Here is a 16,279-nt window from a genome sequence, read left to right as displayed (position 1 = left end):
TCGAAGGGCCTCACTCTCTCTTATAAATGCAAATGCAAATGGGTGCAGGTCAGCATTAAGCCGGTTTAAGTGCCCACTGACACACGCCCTTTTGAAGGAAAATAAAATCCCTGTTTGAGTCATATCTTTCACACCTCCTTTATTTAATCAGAGAGTAAGCTGGCCAGCACAGAAGGAAACCGAAGACAGGAGCTGGATGACAAAAAGGAAAACAAATGCCATTTCATGCAGGAGAACACAATCAGTTACATTGACGACAGAATGAAAAAAGCAATATTGCCTTTGATCCAGCAGCTGGCACCGAAGCTTCACGTCTGCAATGCGAGGCAGCCGCTGACATTTCTTGTTAAAACTTACACAGCACGAGAGGCCTTTGGTACAACTTAAAGAGCCAATGCTACGAGATACAGCTGCTTCAACCATCCTCTCAAGTCTGTAGCTGAAACCTGAACATTGATGAGGTGATTTGCTCCAAATGGCTTGCTTGAGAGTGCTAAGATTTGTCTTCGAATGGTTTACTTTTATAGCGTCACAATGTCTAACTGTGTACGGCGTGCATGTTCCTTGGGAGCACAGGTGGGCATTGCAGAGATAGGCAGGCGCTCATATTGCAGTCAGGCATCTGATTTCATGCCATGCTTTATGCTGTCCCAGAGTCGATAAATGTTCATAGCATGGGGCTGGAACATTAGCATTGCTGCAGCGCGTGGCAGGCTTTCAGTACACAGGCTGGAAGAGTGCTGCATTATTAAGGGGGAGGCTGTGCATTTGTGTTCAATTGATGTATCAAAACCATGCAGTCTTGAGAAAACATTTTATTCAACTCCTAATGTGCCCCATTCAGGTTTGGCTGCAGTGATGCCTAATGTTGGGCTTGATTGGCCTTTTCATCGGCATGGGCGTTGTGGAAAGATGTGAACGTCTGGATTGGAGGCGTGGCGGGATCACCGCAGTTGTCCAGCATCCGCTATGGGAGTTTTGTATCGGAACAGGTAGGAGGTCTATGTGGCAAAATGATTATTGCTCTGCAGGAGTACTGGGATGGGTAGTGGTTTCTAAACCCCTACTGAACCCCAATCTACTGCCAGATCAGCATTGATTTCAGTCATAAATGTGAAATAGGCACAACATAAATGGTGCTCCTGCGCTGCCTCTTTAAGGTAGCATGGGCAGAGGGACGTGAGAACATCAAAGAAACTTCCAAACAACAATAGGACTTTACACCGAAATAAAGGAAATGTCCAATCAAGTTTTTATATGAAAAGGAGACTTAAATGAAACTATGAAACTAAACATACAAAGACAGTAATCAAAAACACTATAACCCATCCCTGTAAAAGAAAACACAGAATTTGCAGACTTTAAGGTGAAAAAGTCGCACTGGCGTTGAAGACGGGGAAACAAGCAATACTTTCAGCAGCTTTGTTCTAGATCAATGAAGTGTTTTGAAAGGTAAGGCTTTACATCTTAAATGTCAACTTTAATGGGAAAGGAAACACTAAGAGCCTCATCATGGGTTGGGCGGTATCCCGGTGCTTATTGTACCGGGATACTGCCCAACGCAATTAGCGTTACCGCAATTCAGTCGTGCGCAATTTGCCCCAGATTTTGACTTGTGGAGGCGAGGTAAATCCCCATTCCCATGGATCCAATGGGGGTTTTTCTTGCTGCAATTGGGGCCGGTGCTAATAGGGCCAGAAACGGGTGGAAAATTGTGATTTTTACCTCCAACAAAAAGCAGTAGGTAAAACTCCTATTTTCAGCCCAACTCGAGATTGGGCAGTACAGTAAGGTTTGTTCTTGGGGCTCAATGGCGTTGAGACAGGCTTCTAAGTGCTTTTCCGCTGTCAAGACAGTGTCATGACAGGTCGAGTCAGACTTCCCAATGGGCCGGGTGTGGAGGAAGATGAGCTAGACTATTGCTTACACGTGTTCGATTTGACGTACAGACGGGTTGGGACAATTGCCATCAGCAGGCCAAATCATCATTCAAGACATTATATGAAGATGGCCTGTTCTAGGGTGAGTCAGCAGTCGAGACGAGAGGGATGATTATATTCACTGGGTCGAGTCAGCATTTGAGATGAGCAAAATCATGGCTTCCAGTGAATCAAGACATGTTGAGATACATCAAAGACTGGTTTGCAGGAGTTTGAAGTGCATAGACTGACATAGGCAGCTATGGGGTCCTGCAGTGGCTCAAAAATCACACAAGCATGGTTCAGTCGTCTTGGAAAACAGATTGAGATTGTTGACAGAGCCCAAGGCTGTCCCTTAGTTTGCTGTGGGACCCCATCCAGAGTCTATAGGGATAAAGGGAGCCCTTGCTCTTCCCTTCCCAGCCAGGTAGTTGCCAGAAAGCACCTGCAGTCCTGTAACCTCCAGTGAGCAGGATTCTGGTTCTAGTGTTCAGACAGCAGATAGGCCTTGTCCACACAGAAGTTCACCCAAAATGTTCCTCTGGGATGAGTGAGGGAAGTGTCACTCTCCTTTCTTGGAGTCTTTATCTTCAATTCTATAGCAGAGGACTTTAGGCATACTACTCTCTGATAGAAGGCCAGGCAAAATCCTTCTTCTGAAGTCCAAAGTTGATTCAGTTACAGGGAGGGGGGTCACATTTTACATAGTCATAGAAACTTGTAATTGTAATTACATTACTAGAAATGGATTGGATTGAGACAGGTGAAGCAGCAAATCAGTGTAAACTGCTCGATTTACCGTGGAATCACAAAAAACTAAATAAGATCCTACCTTAATAAAATGCCCTGATCAGCGAACTCGGCAAGGCTTCCCACGAATCAGACTGAATTTGGTTAATACAAACGAAATCTTAGCCATACCACAGAAAGCCACTTCAAACAAATGTAGATTTTGCATTGGTCCCACTCAAGTGGAGACGAGAAGGCATCTACTTCTGGAATGCACAGGTTTGGAGAAGATAAGACACACTTGGCTAGGCCACTTTTTTAAGGATCTTCACGTGTATAGTGAAGACGATTGGAGGGCACGATTATTGAGTGGTGAAAAGAGTTGCTGGATCATAGCCATGGTGGGGTTCTTTGGACAGCTCGGCCTGGATCAGGCAATGAGGGCGACCTCAGATAGCTCACGAGAAGCAAAAATGGATGCAGCGGTAACTCAGTAAATACAAACTTCTCTAGGAAGATTAATGTCTGGACCTTTTCAGTTTCCAGTTTCTGCTCTCTTTTCTTTCTTCTTCTCTGTTTCCGCTTCGTTTATAAAAATTGTTTTGTACAGTTGAATCAAATGAAAAAATACAAAAAAATAGTCATAGTGCATTATTCCATTCCAAGCCTTCTGTAAGGGTCCATTCCTAGCTAATGTAATCAGTGTCTTTTCCTGATGACGTCTCTCCAAGTGAAGTGGGGAGGGAGCACAGAACTTGTGGGAGCCCTGGGATATTCTTAGATGGTGGGATGCGCAGAACAGTCAGGTACATCAGCAGGGGAGAGGAAGAGAGAAAGCGGAAGCAAAAAGGAAGGTCTTGAGTTGCTTCCGAAACTGGAGGTGTTTCTGCTCAAGTTTGAGAGAATAAGGGAGGCTGTTCCAGAGGGAGGCCATAGCCAAGGAGAGAGATCTGTCCCCAATGCTCAGCTTGGATAAGCAGTTGAGCCTCAGAGTTTTGGAGGTGGATGAGTGGAGAGCTCAAGAAGGACGATGTTTAGGAAGAGAAAGTTGGAGGTGGAGCAGTCCCAGGCCCCAGAAAGCCTTGTGGATGATGCAGGGGGTCTTGAAATTGATCCTTGCAGCAACAGGGAGCCAGTGAAGAGATTTCATGGCTGGAGAGATGTGATCCCTGGGCTTGAAGCCAAGGACAAGTCTTGCAGTCCTGTTCTGGATAAGCTGTATGTCATGGCCACAGGCCCCAGAACACAAAAACCACACCATCTAGTGATGGGGGCAATGGTTCACTTGACTTACTTATGTCCCTTTGGGACCCATAAACAAAGGGGCCCTGGCTGGACTCAGTCCTGGCGCCTTTGGCGCCAGGCTCATATAGAAATGTGAGCAGGAACACTTTATTTCAGTGCAGGAGTGCTTTTATATTATTTCAGTGCAGGAGTGCTTTTATTTTACAAGAACATTCCAGGAGCTGAAAGCCTTTATTCCAGAGAACATCCTCATGTGCTGACTCATCGGGTGTGGCTCCCTAGGCCTGGTCTTCATGTGCTGACTCATCGGGTGTGGCAGGGTGTGGCAGGCAAGCTGAACCTGGTGGGAGTGGCTTCAGAAGCTCAGCTATATAAGCTGCTCCATCCTTAAGGCCGGTGCTTCGCGTTACTGTGCACTCGAGTGCAACGTGACGCTCACCGCCGTTTGGACCAGTTTACTTAGCTTTGAAACCAGGCGTTCTCCTGCATACTCACCTCCAGGAAACCGTTGCTTCATGGCTTCATCTGCAGACACATCTCCTGACATCCAGTGATCTTGATCCCGATGCCGCAGCACTGCACTCCACATCCATGAACTCGTACCCTGTGAAGAAGAAGAAAGACAAGGTTATAACATCTGTCCTAGGGCCGCGCAGCATTTAAACCCCACGCGCCCCCTAGTTAAAAACTTACCAGCTACTGTACTGCTGCAGCCTCGAGATCCACAGCTTCTGTCGGACCGGCAACATCACCTGCAAGGGAATAAAGCAAAAGAGCAAACATCAAAAGTGGAACGGACAGCAATACAAGACAACAAACTTTCCAATACAACAAAAACAGACGAGGAAAGACAAAGGCAAACAGGAACACTTACCTGAAGTATAGTGGCTTAGTCGCAGCAGGACTGGTTTACCACGTACAAGGGACCAGTGAAGGAACTCGGTCAAGATCATACAAGCGCCCCTGCCAGAAGCAGCAGGACGGAGTGCTCGTCAAAACTAATCAACAGGTGAGCTTTCCAGGGACAGCGCATCCCACGGGTACCACGGTTTGGGTGAAGGGGTCTGGAAGGGGATCTGGCACACAAGCTGGCATACTCACGCCCCCTATTCTCCACTCAGAAGCAGTCCTGAGCAGCATCACCTATTACCACCAGTCACCACATAAGCGCAGAGGGCGAAGTCGGACCCGAGCGACATCACCCCTGGGAGGGCTGCAACCGTGCCCCAACGGCTCCGCTGAGACCAGGTGAGCGTAACAGAATGCAAAGCCTCTTCGAATTTCTGCCTGGGCATTATGGAAACTTCTGAAACGGACCAGTTGGCCCGATTACTGGGAGAATTACAGGCTGAAGTTCATGCCTCAAGAAACCAATGCCCTAAGGAGGGATCTAATTGTGAACCGGGAGCAGACAGATGAACTAGCAAGGCAAATGCTCCAGGCAGAGGCAGGCCAGGTCCCACTGCTGGGGTATGCCCCTGCTGCCGCGCCTCCACTGCCCACGCCAGTACAGGTGGTTCTTCCAGGGGGGTTCCCCAGGCCCCACCAGAATGCTTCACAGGCGATCCGAATAAGTACGCCATCTTTATGAATCAATGGCGCCTACATTTCTTGTGCAGACCTGGGGCATTCCCCAACAACCAAGTGAGAGTGGCATTTGTAGTCTCATATTTGGGAGGTAGTGCAGCGGACTGGTCAATACCTTTGGTAAACCAGGATGATCCTTTGCTTCTAGACTTCTGAGGTTTCCAGCGTGAAATGGAGAAACTATTTGCACGGCATACTCAAGGGCGAGCTCTGGACAATGAACTGTTATCACTACGGCAGGGTAATCAAGACTTACTAACATATATCACGTCCTTCAATCGTCTGATAGCACAAACTAACTGGCTAGAGGAGAAAAGAACTACGCTCTTTTACAGAGGCTTGCGAGGGGAACTTAACAACGTATTAGCCCAAGTAGTAAATCCCCCGGAAAGATGTGCTGAATACGTCGACCTGACAGTGCAGCTCGATCACAGATTGCAGGATCCGAAGATGGATCGGACCGAGGACGAGGGGCGGACGGTCAACGTGCGACCACGTGAGAATCAAACCAAATCACATGATCAGTCTGAGCCAATGCAAATCGGAGGCTTGCAGAGCCCACTCACCAAGGCAGAAAGGGAGAAAACGACACAGCAGCAGCTTTGTTTGTACTGTTGTAAGGCAGGTCACTATCTCCAAGCATGTCCGGTGAAACCACCCAGGAAAACAGTTGGAAAAACTGACAAGGGTGAAGAAGAAGAACAGGACTCGGGAAACTCCAACGCCCGGCAAGCGTAGGGGTCCACTTGTCGAGCAGTGAAAAGGAACCTATACAGACCTCACATCTAGTCATCCCTGTGCTCCTGGTAAACCACAAGCAACCGTCTGGAATACATGCCTTGGAGGCATACATTTACAGTGGGGCTTTGGGAAATTACATGGACCAAGATCTGGCTACCCGGATAGGCCTTGCTCTCCGACAGAAGCGGGTTTCGGAAAACATCACAGCAGTTGATGGATCTCAGCTATCATCCGGCCCAGTGACGCATTACACTGAGAAGGTCACGCTTCTGTGTCAGGACCATCACAAAGAGGACATCACCTTCGATCTCATCGGCACTCCTCAGTTCCAGATGATCTTGGGAATGCCCTGCTGGAGACCCACAATCCCAGGATTGACTGGCATGAACGAGTTCTGACCTTTCCCCAAGACTGTGCCAACACCTGTTATAGCAGGGGATTCTCATTAAAAGGTCTTACCAACCCAGGCCCATCGAAGAAAGAAACCATACTGGGCCTCACCAGTTCACCACAACCTGAATACCTGGATTAACAAGATGTCTTTCAAAAAGAGCAAGCAAACACTCTATTTCTGCACAGACCGTATGACTGGCAAATTGATCTGGTACCTGGAGCTCAGTTCTCTGCAGCTGGATTTACACCCTAACAGAACAGGAAAACCAGCATCTAAAAACCTACCTCGATCAGTATCTGACAAATGACTTCATTTGTCCATCCAAGTCCCCTGCATCCTCGCCCCTCTTTTTCGTGCCTAAGAAGGAGGGAGACCTGAGAACTTGCATTGACTACAGAGCACTTAACCAGATCATGGTAAAAAACTGGCACCCATTACCGCTTATCTCCAAGCTCTTGGATCAAGTCAAAAACGCTCAGATATATACAAAACTAGACTTATGAGGGGCCTACCATCTAGTAAGAGTCAAAAAAGGAGATGAGTGGAAGACGGCTTTTGCACGAAATATGGCCTTTATGAATATGAGGTTATGTCCATTGGACTATGTAATGCCCCGGCGACGTTCCAATTTTTCATGAATGATGTGCTGCGCGAACTGTTGGACACCTGCGCTCTTGTCTATATTGATGACATTCTTATCTATTCGACCACCAAGGAGGACCAAGTCAACTATGTCCGGCCAGTTTTGGAGAAATTGCGACAACACCGGTTATATGCCAAATTGGAGAAATGCTCCTTACATGTGACAGAGGTAGAATTCCTCGGCTTTATTTTCACACCACAGGCCGTACGCATTGACACGCGCAAGGTAAACGCTATCCTTAACTGGCCCTCACCGACATACATAAAGGGAGTACAGAGTGCACTCGGGTTTGCCAACTTTTGTCGCCGATTCATTCCCGGGTTCTCCCAGATCGTCCACCCAATTACCTCTTTACTACGGAAAAATAAACAATTTAATTGGTCCACAGAGGCAGAGAAAGCCTTCCAGGAGATAAAACAAGCATCTACCTCAGCACCAATTCTACGGCATCCTCGACCAGAACTACCATACGTGGTCGAAACTGATGCTTCCAATTTAGCAATGGGAGCAGTCCTGTCGCAACAAGACCACGAAACAGGTCAGTTGCATCCGTGGCATTCTGGTCTTGCAAGTTTTCAGCCCCTGAATTGAATTATGCAATCACTGATAAAGAACTGCTAGCAATTAAGGCAGCGTTCAAAGCCTGGAGAGATTATCTTCTTGGAACTAGACATATAGTCACCGTCGTCACGGATCATCGCAATCTACAATATCTGAAGACAGCTAAAGCGCAATCGCCACGCCAACTCCGCTGGGCTTTCTTCTTTGCGGAATATGACTTCGTCATCACCTATAGACCCGGAGTATGCAATGGAAAAGCGGACGCCCTGTCTCGCACGAGTGAGGGAGAAGAGGCATTCACTACACCAGAACCCGTGACCATCATCCCTGAAGGACGAATCCAAAGCATGATTGCCACAACCACCATTCTAAACAACTTACAATCTGACCTGCAACACTTGATGAGTCCACCAGTGCAACAGGAATGTCTAGGGAAGGGAGACCGGTATACGATCATGGACAACCTACCATACTACCAAGGACGATTGTACATCCCGGATAAGAAATGACAAAATCAAATCATAGCAAACTATCACGATTCATTAGTAGAATGGCATCCGGGAATAGCCAAAACCCAAGCTAAAATAAAGAAAAATACTGGTGGCCAACTTGCCGAAAGGACATTGTCCAGTTCATCGCAACCTGTGGCACCTGTGCACAACACAAGTCCCAAAAACAAAGTCATGCAGGTCTGCTACGTCCTTTAGAAGTACACCCAGCACCTTGGCATACGATATCAATGGATTTTATTACAGACCTTCCTTGCTGTAACAGACACAATGGGCCTCATTACGACCCAGGCGGTAAGGGGTTTACGGCAGCGTTAACAGCGCCGACCCTTACCGCCTGAGTACGAGGTCCCTTAGCGCCATGGCGCTTTTAACACCTGCTTTTAGCAGGTGTTAAAATCCATGGCGCTAAGGGACCTTGTTGTTAATTACGCCACCGTAATTTACGGTGGCGTAATTAATGCCTTCCCCACTCCCATTATGCCCTATGGGGCAAAAATGGGAATGGGGAAGGGTAAATGGGGATTGGGGACTTACCGCCCCGCCAAGGTCGGAATGGGGCGGTAAGTCCGCCAACCACCATGGCGTAAACCAAAGGTAACTTACCGCCTGGGTCGTAATGAGGCCCAATATCATCTTAGTTGTCATAGATCTGTTTCCAAAATGGCCCATTTTATTCCCCTGAAAGGTCTCCCAACTGCTTCTACTCTGGCTACCGTGTTTTTGGAACAGATCGTCCGGCTACACGGGTTGCCATCAATATTGATATCAGACCGAGGAACTCAGTTTGTCTCTGCCTTCTGGAAAAGGTGTTGTAAAATTGCCCAAAATCGACCTCTGGTTATCTACAAGTCATCACCCCCAAACCGATGGCCTGACTGAACAGACTAACCAGACCCTCGAGCAATACACAAGGTGTTTGCTGCAACAAAGCGAGGATACCTGGAAGGACATACTTTGGTTAGCAGAATACGCATATAACAACTCCATTCACACCAGTACGGGACAAAGCCCATTCTACATAGTGTACGGTCGACATCCATGGACATCTGTTTTCGACCCACTTGAATCATTAGAAATGCCCGCTGTAACGACCTTATACAAAACCATCACCCAGGTTTTTAAGGAAGCAGCAGAGCATTTTGCCAGAGCCAAAGAGTAACAGAAGCAGTTTGTGGATCGACAACGAAGGGAAGCTCCCAACTACCAAGTCGGAGACGAGGTTTGGTTAGCATCCAAAAACATCCCCCTGAAAGGACCACAGGCGTTCCATCCCAGATATCTGGGACCCTACACTATCAAGGCCGTGATCAACCCTGTGGCCATGAAATCTAGTGATGGAGCAATGGGTCACTTGACTCACTTATGTCCCTTTGGGACCCATAAACACAGGGGCCCTGGCTGGACTCAGTCCTGGCGCCTTTGGCGCCAGGCTCACATAGAGATGTGAGCAGGAACACTTTATTTCAGTGCAGGAGTGCTTTTACTTTATTTCAGTGCAGGAGTGCTTTTATTTTACAAGAACTTTCCAGGAGCTGAAATACTTTATTCCAGAGAACATCCTCATGTGCTGACTCATCGGGAGTGGCTCTCTAGGCCTGGTCTTCATGTGCTGACTCATCAGGTGTGACAGGGTGTGGCAGGCAGGCTGAGCCTGTGGGGGTGGCTTCAGAAGCTGTTGTGTGCAACGTGACGCTCACCGCCGCTTGGACCAGTTTACTTACCTTTAAAACCAGGCGTTCTCCTGCATACTCAACTCCAAGAAACCAGTGCTTCATCGCTTCATATGCAGACTCATCTCCTGACATCCAGTGATCTTGATCCTGGCGCTGCAGCACTGCACTCCGCATCCATGAACTCGGACCCTGTGAAGAAGAAGAAAGACAAGGTTAGAATATGCATCGTAGGGCCGCACAGCATTTCAACCCTGCGTGCCCCCTAGTTAACATCTTACCAGCTACTGTACCACTGCAGCTTCGTTCCTCATTCCCTCTGGCTGCCATCTCGAGCTCTGCAGATTCTGCAGGGCCGGCAACATTACCTGCAAGGGAAGAAAGCAAAAGAGCAAACATCAAAAGTGGAACGGACAGCAATACAAGACAACAAACTTTACAATACAACAAAACAGATGAGGAAAGACAAAGGCAAACAGGAACACTTACCTGAAGTATAGTGGCTTAGTCGCAGCAGGACTGGACTACCACGTGCAAGGGACAGTGAAAGATTTTGGTCCAGATCATACAAGCACCCCTGCCAGAAGCAGCAGGATGGAGTGCTCGCCAAAACTAATCAACAGGTGAGATTTCCAGGAACAGCGCATCCCACGGATAACACGGTTTGGGAGACGGGTCTGGAAGGGGATCAGGCACCCAAGCTGGCATACTCAAGCCCCCTATTCTCCACGCAGGAGCAGTCCGAGCAGCATCACCTATTACCACCAGTCACCACATAAGCGCAGAGGGCGAAGTCGGACTCGAGCGACCTCACCCCTGGCAGGGCTGCAACCGTGCCCCAACGCCTCTGCAGAGACCAGGTGAGCGTAACACTGTAAAGGTTGAATAGTAGAGGCAGGCAGAATTAGAAAGAGGCTGTTGCAGTAGTGCAGCCTAGAGAGAACCAGAGCACTTGAGACAGTGAGCTTCTGGGGGAAAGTGAGAAAAGCAAGAATACCTGTGAGGAGGTGCAGTTGATAGTTTGACTTCTTAGAGACGTCGGAGATATGAGGATAGAAGCAGAGGGTGGAGTCGAGATGACACCAAGCTTCTTAGCCTCATAGGAAGGAGCAGGACGAGAGCCCAGAGTGGGCAGCCAGAGAAAGAGAGGAAAGGAGGGAGCGGGTGTCCCAATGAGGAGGGTTTTACTGGATCGTTGGCGGCACACCATTCCTGAATTGCGGCCAGACAGTCTGTTGTGAGAGAAGGAGAAGAGGTGGCTGAGGGGAGCCTGAAAGAGAGCTGGGGGTCATCTACATAAAACTGAAAATTGGAACAGAAAGTAGCAATGCAGTGGGATAGAGGTGCCAAGTAGTGGTTGAAATGCCAGGAAGAGAGGTTGGACCCCTGGAATACACCACAATTAGAGAGATAGAAGAGAGGAACGACTCCAGTTGGAACTGAGAGGGTCAGTCGGTGAGAAAGGAGGTCAACCAGGCCAGCACCTGATCGGTGATACCCAGGTTGCCACAGAGGCAATTGAGCAGGATGGCATGGTTGACCATATGGAAAGCAGAGGATAGATTGAGGACAATGAGGACAGAAGGGATATTAGAGTCAGGATTGGAGAGCAGGTCTTCACAAGTGTTCAGGAGAGCAGTCTGCATGCTTCTGGCAGCTCTGAAGCCAGTCTAGGGGTTGTGGAGACAAGCAACAGATTCAGTATGCAGATTAAGCTGAGAGATGGCCAGCTTTTCCAAGCAGTTTCCCAGAAAAGGAGTGCTGGAGATTGGGCGATAGCTGGAGAGGAAGGACTCTGCACTACCTCCTGTCTGCCCTGTATTAAAGAGTCTCCATTAATTACTACCGTGATGTGACTTCTTTCTTGCTGGAATAGGCTGTCCTTTGAAGCAGGGATCTTCTCGTTCCTCCTGGGCCTGATCTTGATCTCCTAGAAGGTAACAAGTCTTTCCCAGAAACAACAAAGGCTTTGCTGGGGCTGAGCCCAAATTGCCTGTTTTGGTATAAACTCAATGCCAGATAGAAGAAACAACAAAGTGAGATCATGCACTTCTTTCAGAAACTATTGCCAAATGTAGACGCCAAACAAGAAGACAGCCCCACATTAACATGCGCTTCCCTCACCTCATCACTTTCCTTTCATCTCCCTCCTCTCCCCCCTTGGCTACCTTGCCGTCGCTCTCCTCCTCCTCCTCTGCCCCTCCGAGGGCTCTTTCTCCTCCACAGGGCGTACCTCTAATCTGTACCCCTCCCCGGAAGGTCTTTAAGGCTGGCAACCTTCTTCATATTGCCACTCTCAACTCTCGCTCTGCCGTCAAACACTCCTCTGACATCTGCCACCTCCTTGAAGAACTAGACCTTGATGTCCTTGGTCTTACTGAGACATGGTTCACGGCCAGCTCAGTCACGAGCTTTGACACTCTCCTCCCTGATGGCTATAAGATACTCTCAGCACCCAGATCCTCCCGGTTCCGGTGGGGGGCTAGCCCTGATCTTTCCTGAGTGGATTCCTGCCTCTATCATTCCCACTCAGACATACTTCTCTTTTGAATGCCTTGTCTGTGGGCTTTCTCTCTTGCCTACCCATTCTCTTACTGTGGTTACCATCTACCGGCCTCCTGGTTCAATCACCTCATTTCTCTCTGAGTGGGCAGACCTCTCCTCCTCTCTCCTGGCCTCTACCACTCACCTCCTCCTCCTCGGTGACCTAAATATACATTTAGACTCTCCTTGCTCCTCCTCTGTACTCTTCCGTGACCTCTGCGACTCCCTCTCCCTGTCCATCCTCCCCTCTGGCCCGACTTACTCTGCAGGGCACACACTCGATGTCTTGATCTCCTCTGACCTCCCCCTCTCCATCCTTTTGAGCACTCCTCTCTCCTGGAGCGATCACTCCCTCCTCTCCTCTCATCTCTCCCTCTCTTCCCCCCAAGCCAAGCCTACCCCAACACTGCCACCTACCTTCTCGGACATCCGGCCCATAAAGCGTGTGTCAGTTGAGGCTTTTGCCACCACTTTCTCCCCCCTCCACCTTTGGCTGTCTCTCATCCTGATACAGCCCTGTCTCTGCTCTACTCTTCAATTTCTGATACGCTTGATGCTCTTGCCCCTGTCATGAGTATCCGTTTGAAGTCCAAAGCCAAGTGCAATTCCTGGTATGACTCTGATCTAGCTACACTTAAACGTAAGTGTAGGGCAGCTGAGAGGAAATGGAGGTCTTCCTGTTTATCCTCTGACAAACTGGTCTGTCACCTGCTACAAAGGCAATACCGACTCTCTGTCCTCACCAAGAAGAGAGTCCACATTCAAGCTCGTGTCTCTGCGGCATCTAGCAACTCGGCCGAACTCTTTAAAATCTGCAAGGAGCTGGCCACCCCTGCTGCAGTCTTTACCCCTCCTGTTGCCTCCCAGGCTCTTTGCAATGCCCTTGCCTCTCACTTCATTTCCAAAACCCAGGACATCTTGTCCACCCTCTCCACCAACACTCCTCCTCTTCCCTCTCCATCTGTGCTTGCTGACCCTCCTTTAGATACCCTCCCACCATCCTTCTCTTCCTTTCCTCTGTTCCCCCCTGACGAGGTTGCTAGACAAGTCCGATCTATGAAAGCCTCTTCAAAACAGGTTCATCCCTGTTCCTCTAAAACCATCAAGGACCACATTGACACCCTTGCTCCGGCCCTTGCTGACTTTTGCAACCGCTCCTTTGCCTCTGGATCCTTCCCCTCCCTTCTGAAGCACTCCTTTGTGCATCCTCTTCTCAAGAAACCCACAACTGATCCTTCTTGTCCAGCTAACTATCGCCCAATTTCCATTACTCCCTTTCTTGGCAAACTCCTGGAAAAGTTGGCCATCTCTCAGCTTAACCTTCATTCCAATCTGTTGGCTGTCTCCATGACCACCAGTCTGGCTTCAGAGCTGCCAGAAGCATGGAAACTGCTCTCCTAAACATCCGTGAAGATCTGCTCACCAACCTTGACTCTAACATTCCATCTGTCCTCATCCTCCTCGATCTCTCTTCTGCCTTCGACACGGCCAACCATACCATCCTGCTCAACCGTCTCCGTGAAAACCTGTGTATCACTGATCTGGCTCTGGCCTGGCTGACCTCTTTCCTCTCAGATCGACCCTCCCATGTCCACCTTGGGTCCTTCCTTTCATCTATCTCCCTCTCTACCTGTGGTGTTCCCCAAGGGTCTAATCTCTCGCCCTGGCTTTTCAACCAATACCTGGCAACTCTCGCCCACTGCATTGCCATTTTCTGCTCCAATTTCCAGTGCTACGCTGACGACACTCAACTCATTTTCAAGCTGCCCTCTGCCACCTCCTCTCCCTCTCTCATCTCTGATTGCCTAACTGCCATTCAAGATTGGTGTGCCGCCAATGATCTTTGTCTGAATGCCAGCAAGACGGAGATCCTCCTCATCGGCACACCTTCACCATACATTCCCCTAACTCTCTGGCCGGCCTCCCTTGGCCCTCCTCCTACCCCCACCTGCGAGGCTAAGAACCTCAGGGTCATCTTTGACTCAACCCTTTCCTTCTCTGGCCACATCTCTGAGGTCTCTAAAAAGTCAAATTTCCGACTGCACCTCCTCAGAGGTACTCTGCCTTTCCTCTCCTTCCCCCAGAAGCTTATGGTATCTCAAGCTCTGGTTCTCTCTAGCTTGGACTATTGTAACAGCCTCTTTCTAAATCTACCTGCCTCTACTCTCCGCCATCTGCAACTAATCCAGAACAGGACTGCGAGACTTGTCCTTGGCCTCAAGCCCTGGGATCGTATCTTACCAGCTCTGAAATCTCTCCACTGGCTCTCAGTGGATGCAAGGATTAAATTCAAAACCCTCTGCATTGTCCACAAGTCTTTCTGGGGCCTGGGTCCAAAATACCTTCAGCTATCCCTCCGCAAATACCTCCGCTCTCGAGCTCTTTGCTCCTCTACCTCCAACTCACTCAGGGTCAGTCGTTTTTCTAAGAAACGAGCTGGGGGTAGATCTCTGCCTTCCGCTGTGGCCTCCCTCTGCAACAGGCTCCCTGCCACTCTAAAACTTGAGGAGAACCATCTCCGGTTCCGGAAGCACCTCAAGACCTTCCTCTTTTCTTCTGCCTTCGCTCCCCCTCTCCCCTGCTGATCTGTTCTCTCTTGGCATCGTGCATCTGGCCACCCTCTGTCTTTTGGGCCCAGGTACCTGCTCATCCTGCCACCCTCCCTCACTGCCTCCGGGCCACCCCTTGCACTGGGGTCTGTATCTGTACCCATACAGCCCCCTCTTTTTCTTCTTGCACTTTTCAGACCTACCCTGTCTGCTGCCTTAAACCTAGCACTTGCAAATTGCTGCCTGCATTACCACTGTTTGTTGCCTTTATTATTTATTTATTGTTATTTATCTGTTTCTCCTCTGCTTCGCACTTTCCACCTCTCCCCCCTTCCATGCACTTTTCCCCTCCCCCCTCTCCCATGCACTTGCGCGTTCTCAATGTCACTGGGCCTAGTAAGATCGCTGTTTTGTTCTCCCCTGTTCCCCTCCCTTGCCTTGTCGCGCTCTGAAACACTTGTGTACGAGCGCGATAGAAATAAAATATCAATCAATCAATCAATCAACAGTCTCAGACTCAAAAACGTCTTCATTGGAAGAACCAACCTTGGCAGCTACTGCAAAAAATGTAAGGAATTGTGAGTCAACTAGTATTAGCAGTAAAGAACATTCCTAAACAATTGAAAGCAAGTTGGGATTTGAACTCATTTGGTAAAATGCAGAGGAATGCCCTATTAACATATTCAAACTCCTAAACATGTTTGGCTGTATCCTGGTGCTAAGCATGATAGTATCATCTGACATTGACTTTATTGAGTTGGTGGGCACTGAAATAACTGTGCCTCATTGTTATTCTAAAACTGGGGTTTTACTCTATGGAACCACACAGAAGACTTTCTTCAAATGGACATAGATATCTTTATTCCACACACATCAACAGACAGTGGTGGGGGGGGCAAACCTATTGAACTCAGGGAAAAATCTGTGTTGGGATAAACCTATGGCAATCACAATATGCTGTGTGGCAGAAAACCAGGGTTCAAGAAGGGTATTGTGCTCTAGTGAGATCCCCAAAGGAGAATAACAATGTGACGATTGGTCATTGTTACCTAAACCTGAGGGTCAATATCGAGTTGGGAAATTTAAGAGGCCTGGATTTAAAGTGGAACTGGTAGGTGGGGGAAGAGCTATCTTTAGTGGGAAATGTATAAAACCTTTTTTCATGGAACTGTCGGGTCATGAATA

This window comes from Ambystoma mexicanum, chromosome 6p, assembly GCF_040938575.1.
Source record: "Ambystoma mexicanum isolate Mex_15411 chromosome 6p, UKY_AmexF1_1, whole genome shotgun sequence".
Taxonomy (NCBI): domain Eukaryota; kingdom Metazoa; phylum Chordata; class Amphibia; order Caudata; family Ambystomatidae; genus Ambystoma; species Ambystoma mexicanum.
The sequence above is the reverse complement of the archived record's forward strand: the minus strand, read 5'-3'. Positions refer to the sequence as shown.